Source organism: Arachis ipaensis, chromosome B09, assembly GCF_000816755.2.
Source record: "Arachis ipaensis cultivar K30076 chromosome B09, Araip1.1, whole genome shotgun sequence".
Classification (NCBI taxonomy): Eukaryota; Viridiplantae; Streptophyta; class Magnoliopsida; order Fabales; family Fabaceae; genus Arachis; species Arachis ipaensis.
This window is the reverse complement of record NC_029793.2, coordinates 5,292,503-5,302,753: the sequence shown is the minus strand read 5'-3', so window position 1 is coordinate 5,302,753 and position 10,251 is coordinate 5,292,503. Positions and strand designations below refer to the sequence as shown.

The window sequence follows — 10,251 nt, the reverse complement described above, 5'->3', positions numbered from 1 at the left end:
TTAACAGAACTTACCTTGATCCTTCTGAGTGGAAGCCTTTAGGATATTCAATTTTCTTTTTGTAAGGACACAAGATAATAAAAAATAAATAAGAGACGCGGAATTATATTGGTTGTTGTGCAAATACAAATTAAAATCATGGGAGCAATTATAGAGAGAAAAAGACAAAAAGGTGTAAAAACATAAATGGTTAACATCTGAACATAAGAAAAAAGGGTCTAAATATAGTTAACATTCCAACAAGAATAATATAATGTAAATTTTGGATTGAATTTTTTAATTAGATATCAAATTCAAGGTGGAAATTTGTTCGGGACAAATGTAACATCAACAAATAACACCTTATTTATCAACAAATTCGAGGGTGTCTGAATGAAACATCACAATTTAGTCACATGCTCAAACATTAAATTACAAATTATAGCTATGTGTTCTACCGTAACAAAGTAATGAAAATGAACTGGGATTATTTATTGTAATTGTTTTACAAGTACAGCTATGTGTATATATATAGCAGAGCACGTACTACTATAGTTAAGAGTTTGTTACACCAGAAAACAAAAATCACAGAAAGTTCCCTTTAACAGAAAGTGTTATATATCCTATTTGTTTGAGGTGATAAAGATGACGAGTGGTTCAGTGCTGCTATTTCAGGCAATGATTTTATAGGAAATGATAAAACTCTCAATTGTTGTTGTAAGAGCCAAGGAATGCTTTTAACATTAATTGATTGATGATATCCATACGAAGAAAAATCTAATTATCTAAAGCTGTTCTCAAGTGTGCTGCTCTCTTACGAGCCTCTCCAAATGACGTGATGATATCCCTAGATTCTGAAGAAAAGGACAAATGACGAATTTTGCTATTTACCCCGTGTAGATTCTCAAAATTTCCCAACAAAGAACATTGTTAGATCATGCATGAGATCATGCTTACAAATAACCCTCTTTCAGTAGTAGAAGGTTGAAAAAATGACCTTGAAACTAATTCATCAAAATATGGACGATCAATATTTTTTAATGTGTTGTTTTCTTTTGGTCATAAAAGATCTCCAGCAATTCATAATAAGATTAATTCGTCTTTGTCAAATTCATAATTTTCAGGGTATAAAGAACAATAAACAAAACATCGCTTTAAATATGAAGGGAGATAGTGATAATTGACTTTTAATCTAGAAACAATCTTACAATCATCGTAAGAAAATTTCCGAATTTTACATTCAAGTTCCCAATCCCCTTCATTATACTTATTGTGCAATAAGCCTCCAAGTGTCTTCACAGCCAAAGGTAATCCCTTACACTTTTTAACAAATTTTCTATCAACTGGTTCTAAAGTTGTATATTGTTTAGAATCCATAGAAATAGATGAATGCTTCAAAAACACTAACCAACAATCTTCCAACAACAAACTTAGTCGATAATGTAGATTATTAGCAGCAAATACAGAAACCACATTTTCACTACGAGTTGTTAGGACAATCTTACCTCTATTATTCTCAAACCGAAAAGGTTCTAGAAATTTCTCCCACATGTCTCGTTGATCATGCCAGACATCATCTAAAACAACTAAGAAGGTCTTTTCTGTCAATTTTTCTTCGGTTAGTTTGAAGTAAATCAAAATTATCCAGGATACAGGGAGAAGAATCTATTCCCCCTATTATTGTCCTTCTAATATGAAGAGGGTCTGGATTTTCAGCAACATACACCCATGCTTTGACATCATTGTATCATTGTAAACCAATTGACATCATTGTAAACCAATTGAGCCAAAGTAGTTTTTTCTATCCTGCCCATACCCACAATATGAATCACAGTCACAAGTGATTCAGCATCGCATGTATCATCTAACAGCAAATTGATTATGTTCTCCTTGTCTTGGTCCCGACCAAATACGTCAGAACTTACAACAAGAGATGTTGACGGGATTTTCCATGATGTGTCCAACTTGGCACTCTCTTTCAGACCAAGTTTACCTTTTTGTCCTACAACGGACTCTAGTGTGCCAACTATTTTTTCATGACATTGACACCACTATCTTCAATACATGAATCAATATAGTGAGACCAGGGAGAAGAGTTACCTAGATCCCTTGGAGTGGCAGTGGCAGCTTTAGTCGCGAGTTCATCGAGCAAGTCATCAGCCATATAGAGCGCATCATGGAGATCAACAAACCACTTCTTCACTCTATTGTTACCGAACTGCTTCAGCTCAGCATCATCAAGCACATGTTCAACATCACACAGATAATCATCCAATTTTTCAAGCAACATCCGAGCAGAGTAGTCACCTTCGAGGATAGAGTCATCTTCAAGTATTAAAGACATCTTCTTTCAAATAGCATCAACAAAAGAAGAGAGATAAGCTCCACCTTCAAGTTTTGAAGCCATGATGCAAAATTAGGTGCAGCAGATGATGAGAAAAGAATGAAAGGGGTTGAGAGAAGTTGTTGTAGCTAGATCGATATAATGTATTCAGATCTCTGGGTTTTCTCAAGCACAACAGATATCCAAATAACAAAACGGATATCCAACTAAGTAAATGGCTACTCGGGAATCGATCACCTCGAGACCAACAAAACGGAAATTCAAATAACTCAACGGATATCCAAATAAGTAAACGGCTACCCAGGGATCGATCACCTCGAGGCCAACAAAATGGATATCCAAATAATAAAAAATGGTTTCCCTGAAATCGATCACTTCGAGGCAAACAAAACGAATTTCCAAATAACAAAATGGATATCCAAATAACAAAAAATGGCGGCCCGGGGATCGATCACCCCGAGACCAACAGAACGGATATCCAAATAACAAAACAGATATCCACATAACAAAAATGGCGGCTCAGGGATCAATCACCCCGAGGCCAACAAAACAGATATCCAAATAATAAAACTGATATCCAAATAAGTAAATGGTGGCCCGGAGATCAATCACCCCGAGAACAACAAAAAGGATATCCAAATAAGTAAACAGCGAGTCGAGGATCGATCACTGCGAGGCCAACAAAACGGATATCCAAGTAACAAAACGAAAAACGGTGACTCGAGAATCGATCACTTGCGAAACCAACAAAACAGATATCCAAATAAGTAAATGGCTACCCCCAGAAACTGATCACCTCCGAGGCCAACAAAACAGATATCCAAATATGCTAAATAAGCAAAGTATTAAAATAAGTTCACAATAACGGCCCAAAAAGGCCAAACAAAACAAGCATAAACTGACGGTCTTCCAACTCACGGAAAGCCAAACTCACTAACATCCCGCCATTCGGCGCAGAATGACATCACGCCCTTTCCAAGTACCTCACGGCATCCCCATAATAGAAAACCAAAAAACAAGCTCCTTGCCAAGTCACAACGGCGAGGAAAAGGTTCCTCCAGCGATGAGACCGAGCACGCTCACTCTCTCACTCTGGGGGAAACTATTACGGACCCGATTCTTGGGTCCCACACCGGAACGGCCTCCGACCCGGTTATCAGGGGTTTGTCTCCTTTTAACGGCCCTAACCGGTCCTACAATCTCTAACCAACATTCGAATTCAAATACCTCTCTTATCTTAGTTAATAGTCAGATTAGAAAAGATGAGATAACTACCACCAGTTATATAAAAGGGTGCCAGAGGCCCCCTCAGGTACTCACTCATTCCTCACACCTCTTAGATCTATTATGACTTGAGTGTCGGAGTGTCTTTGTAGGTACTCACCCCATTGCTCCAGTTAGATAATCTGGCAACCGCCTCAACTCGCAAGTCCCCGATCCATCTCACAATTCGTACCAGAGACTTCTGGTACAGAATACACGAAAATCTCAAATATTTAGAAAAAAACATTCTATCCTTTGTTTTTTATTTAAAACCTAACTTTTTTTTGACAGTATATTTAAAACCTAACTTGTCTTTTGAGACAATGATTAAAATAATTGAGTTGTGTTGTGAAATAAATAAATAAATAAAGGAGATATAACGAATATAATAAGTATAAATAGAAGACTGGAGAGTTGATATTTACTAATATAATTATCTCACTATAATATAAGTAATTTATATATTTACTATTATATTGCAACTTAAAAAAACTCACTGAAAAATAGTAAGAAAGAGAATTTTATATATTATTACAGTGTAAGAGAGAAAGAGATAGAGAAATGTTTTGTTTTATATATTGTTGTGTGTTCTTGTATCAGAATTAAGTTCTCTATTTATACACGTACAGGGTCATTACTTTCAAACTTCATTAAATATAATTTCTCTTGAAAACCTGAGCCTTCCACCTTTGGAAAGATTGAACCGCCCATTCCTTGAAAAAGTCTCAGGCTATTAAATGGGCATCCATCGCATCACAATACTCCCCCATGGATGTCCATTTAGGATTATACCTCATTAAAACATTACTAAAAAAAAATTTAGTGGAAAAAAAATTTAGTGAAGGAAAAAGAGTACAAAATCCTTTGTGATGGGGACTGCCTCATTAAAAACCTTCTCAAGAAAAACCCAATGGAAAAAAAACCTGATCAAGGGAAAAAGAGTACAATCTCCCCCTCTTATCAACATTATTTAATATCTCGAAATCGACCCATCCTAATCTGATGTACCAATCTTTCAAAGGAGGATTTTGGGAGTGACTTTGTGAACAAATCTTCCAGATTATTGCTTCAGCGGATCTGTTGTACATCAATTGTTCCTTGATTTTGGAGGTCATGAGTGAAGAAGAATTTGGAAGAAATATACTTTGTTCTATCACATTTGATGCATCCACCCTTAAGTTGAGCAATGCATGCTGTATTATTTTCAAATAGAACAGTTGGAACTATCTTATGATCAATCAGTCCACAAGATGATAGAATATATTGGATCAAACTCTTGAGCCAAAAACACTCGCGGCTTGCTTCATGTATCGCTAGTATTTCGGCATAATTAGAGGATGTTGCAGCTAGGGCTGGAAGTGAGTCAAGCCAACTCATGAGCCAGCTCGAGTTTAACTCATTAATAGCTCGATAAGCTGAACTCATGAGCTGGTGAGCCGAGCTTGAGCTTGGAATTGAGCTCATAAATTAAATGAGCCGAGTTTGAGTTTGGATAAGTTTAGCTCATTAGCTCGTGAGTTAGCTCGATTATATATATAATATTAAAAATATAGATTAAATACATATAGGATATGCGTATTAATAATTTAATATATATTTTTACACACACACACATATATATATAATTTTACACACACACACATATATATATATATATTAATGTTCTTAATTATTTAAAATTTTATAGTCATTTTTTATATATAATTTTGATGTAGGACATAAATAAAAAATTTATAATTGATAGATAAACAATATATAAAATTTATTTTTTAATATTTTTTAATATATATAAGTTATAATTTATTGATATAGAATTATAGATTATGTTCCTATTATTTGAGACAGCTCATGACTTTCGTTGAGCCGAGTTTGAGCTTACGAAATAGGCTTGATTGTTAATGAGTCGAGTCATGAGCCAAGCTTAATTTTCATGAGCCGAGCTTAAGCTTGGTCTAGCTCAACTCATCTCGGCTCACTTCCAGCCCTAGTTGCAGCAATCGTCTATTTTGTGGACCTCCATGATATAGCTGTACCACCATATATGAACAGGTATCCTGTTTGAGATCTCCCTTTTTGTGGATCATTCAAGTATCTTGCATCTGCATAGCCAACTATTTGTGACTTGGATCCATATGGATAAAACAATCCCATATCAATCGTTCCATGAAGATATCGAAAGATTTGTTTGATTCCATTCCAATGTCTTCTGGTTGGAGAGGAACTATACCTTGCTAGAAATTCATCGCAAATGATATGTCAGGTCGTATATTATTAGCAAGATACATTAGCGCTCCAATGGTACTAAGATATGATACTTCAGGACCAAGGATATCTTCATTTTCTTCTTTAGGGGAATTGATCATTTTTCACATCCAAAGACCTTATGATCATTGAGATACTTATTGGATGTGACTTATCCATATAAAATCTTTTCAAGATCTTTTCTGTGTGTGTTGTTTGATGAACAAAGATCCTATTTTTTGTATGCTCGATTTGCAAGTCGAGACAAAATTTAGTCTTTTCAAGATCTTTTATCTCAAACTCTTCTTTTAGAACTTTTATAATTGTTGGAATCTCTTTATCAGGGGTTCTAATGATATTTAAATCATCAATGTACACAGCAATTATAATGAATCCAGATGCATATTTCTTTATAAAAACTCATGGGCAGATATCATCATTCTTAATTCCGTTTTTGGTCAGATACTCAGTAAGACGATTATACTACATTCGTCCAGATTGCTTTAGACCATATAAAGATCTTTGCAATTTGACTGAGTATAATCCATGTGAATATTCATTGGACAATTTAGATATCTTTAATCCTTCTGGGACTTTCATATAGATATCACAATCTAATGAGCCGTATAAGTAGGCTGTTACCACATCCATTAAATGCATATGTAGTTTGTGGTATGCGGATAAACTAACCAAATAATGCAATGTTATTGCATCCATTACATGGGAACATGTTTCTTTATAATCTATATCGAGTATTTGTGAAAAACCTTGTACCACAAGTTGAGCTTTGTAGCGTACAACTTCATTTTTCTCATTTCGTTTTCTCACAAATACCCATCTATATCTAACCGATTTTACATCTTCCGGTGTATGGACTACAGGTCCAAAGACTTCACATTTTACAAGTGAGTCTAACTCAGCCTTCATAGCTTCTTCCCATTTTGGCCAATCATTTCTTTGTCAACATTCTTCGACTGTTCTTGGCTCAAGATCCTTACTTTCATACATGATATTTAATGCCACATTATATGCAAATATTTCATTGACAATTATTTTATTTCGGTCCCATTTCTCTCTTGTAAAGACATAATTTATCGAGATCTCATTATTTTCACAATTTTCAGGTACTTGAACGTCTTCTGGCATTAAAACTATATTAGAATTTTGGACAACTGCAGGTATATTTAATATGTCTTTATCTTTTTCAACAGGAATAGTATCTACCTCTTCTTTTTCGAGATTTTTGTCTTTGGAACCAACAGGCCTACCACACTTTTGGCGTGAATTTGTTTCAGTGGCTATTTATTCGACTGAGACATCAATTCGAATTGGAGCATTTTCGGCTGGTATATAAGATTTAGTTATCCTTTTCGTATTAGAAAATGCATCAAGCAATTCATTTGTTATTCTTTGCAAATGTATAATCTTTTGAACTTCTAGTTCACATTGTTCTGATAGAGGATCTAAATGCACTAACGATGATGCATTCCAATTAAGTCCCTTTTCAGAAAGCTTATTCTCTCCCTCTAATGTCGAAAATTTTGATTCATCAAAATGACAGTCCGCAAATCGGGCTTTAAAAACACCTCACTATAAAGGGAGAATCATATCCAACATATATTCCTAATTTTCTATGGAGTCCCATTTTTGTGCGAGAAGGTAGTACAATGGGAACATATATCGCACACCCGAATATTCTTAAATGAGAAACATTTGGCGTCTGGTCAAAAGCTAATTGCATAAGAGAGAACTGATGGTAACTTGTTGGTTTCAAATGAATAAGTGCTGTGGCATGTAAAATAGCATGCCCCCAAACTGAGGTTGGGAGATTTGTTCTCATAAGTAACGGTCTAGCAATTAATTGGAGGCGCTTAATAAGTGATTCTGCTAACCCATTTTGTGTGTGAACATGAGCTACTTGATGTTCAATGGTTATTCTGTTAGCCATACAATAAGCATCAAAGGCTTGAAAAGTAAATTCACCAGCGTGATCAAGACAAATTGCTTTTACTAGATTTTCTGAAAACTGTACTTTTAATCGAATAATTTGAGCAAATAATCTCGCAAATGCCAGGTTGCGAGAAGACAATAAGCACACATGTGACAATCTCGAAGATGCGCTTATTAGAACTATAAAATATCTAAAAGATCCACATGATGGATGAATAGATCCACATATATCGTCTTGAATCCTTTCTAGGAATTCTGGGGACTCAAATCCAATCTTTACTGGTGATGGCCTTAAAATTAGCTTTCCTTGAGAACATGCAACACAGCAAAATTAACTAGATTTAAGAATCTTCTGATTCTTTAGTGAATGTCGATGGGAGTTTTCAATAAGAATAAATTACCATTTGTACCATGAAAGATACAGACGCTGACAAATGTACCTATATAAGAATAAAATGACAATTGTAACCACAGAAGATCATTTCTGTGTGCCAAGAGTACCCTAACGGACCAATTACGTAACCAATGTCTGGGTACTCTTGGCACACGGAGGCTATCTTTCGTGGTTACAATTGTCGTTTTATTCTTATATTGATACATTTGTCAGCGTCTGTATCTTTTATGGGTACAAATGGTAATTTATTCTTTTCAATAATTCTCCTCGTCATGGTTGTTCTCGGATGACCCAATCGATCATACCAAGTTATGAATTCATTTGGGCTGGTAAACTTCGGATTTACAATGACATGTGATTTAATTGCACTAATTTTAGTATAATATAACCCAGATGAAAGTGAGGGTAACTTTTCTAATATAACCTTTTTATTTGAATCATGAGTTGTGATATATAAGTATTCATGATTTTCCTCATTCATTGTTTCAATATAATATCCATTTCGTCGAATATCTTTAAAACTCAATAAGTTCCTTAGAGACTTAGTAGACAATAGTGCATTATTTATTATGAATTTTGTTTCTCCAAGAAACAAAATTATAGCTCTTCCAGAGTCTTCTATCACATTGCCTGAGCCAATAATAGTATTAACATATTCTTCTTTTGGCGCAAGATGAGTAAAATATATTACTTTTGAGAATGGTGTGTGAACTTGCACTATCTGCAAGGCAAACATCTTCACTATATGTCCTTGCCATTTTCTTCAATGACAAATAATAATAAAATGAGTAGAAATATTTACACGGTAAAATTATTTTCTTGATTGAAAATATTTTTTTAAGAAGTATAGTATATACTAAAAATTTTATTATTATTATCTTGGCACATTCAATAATTTTGAAATTCATAAATATTTTATTAAACATTATTTATATACATCGTACTTGAAATTCAGATGCATAGAAAATAAAACTTTAACAAGAAGTTTTTTATATTATTTATTTACATGAGTACTTAACAAACCCACATATAAAACTATTCCATCGTTAATCAAATGACCAATATTTCCTTCAGCATCCTCAAAGAAATCATATACTTCATAATGAGTAGTGTAATTTTCAGCATCGTTTGAAACAAAATTCGTCTCCTTTCTTTTGTCGTCATTTTTCAAAGATGCTTGATAAAGATCGACTAGGTGCCGTGGGGTACAACAGTTACGCGACCAATGGCCCTTTTCACCACAACGGAAATATTTATCCTCTATTAATTTATTTTGCCCATTGTTTCTTTCTTTATCCCACTCTGGTGAGATTCTTTCTTGTGAACATAATTTTCTTTTCTATAATTTTTTTGGTTGCCAAAACCTTGCCATTTACCTCTTTTGGGGTTATGATTTGCCGTATTTGCTTCGGAAAATGGAGCGGCGGCTGGACGCGCTTCATGATTTTTTAAAAGCAACTCATTGTTGCATTCAACAACAAGAAGAGAAGAAATTAACTCAGAATATTTTTTAAATCATTTTTCTCGATACTGCTGCTGCAGGAGGTTGAGAAAGTTTTCTTTAACATATCATTATCAGTTATCTTTTTCCCACATAATTTCATTCGTAAGGTGATTCGAAACATTGCTGAATTATATTCATTTATGGATTTAAAATCCTGTCGACGCAAGTGCATCCATTCATATCGAGCATAAGAAAGTATCACTATCTTTTGATGATTATACCTTTCTTCAAGGTCTTTTCAATAAACTGCAAGATCTTTTAATGTGAGATATTCATTTTCCAATCCTTCATCAAGATGACGACGAAGGAAGATCATGCCTTTGGTTTTATCCTTCTGTGATGCATTATTTTTATCCTTAATGGTATCTCCAAGATCCATTGAATCAAGATGGATTTCAGCATCTAGTATCCATGATAAATAGTTATTTCCAGATATATCAAGAGTATTAAATTCAAGATGAGAGAATTTTGACATAATAAAAATTTATTATTTGAATCTTCCTAAAATTTGATGAGAGTCTCATGCTGATAATGTGTTGTGAAATAAATAAATAAAAATATAATAAATATAAATAA

At 34.1% G+C, this 10,251-nt stretch overlaps 1 pseudogene; it reads right to left on the bottom strand.

The window, feature by feature from the left end:
* Positions 1,060-2,323, bottom strand: LOC107614783 (annotated as a pseudogene).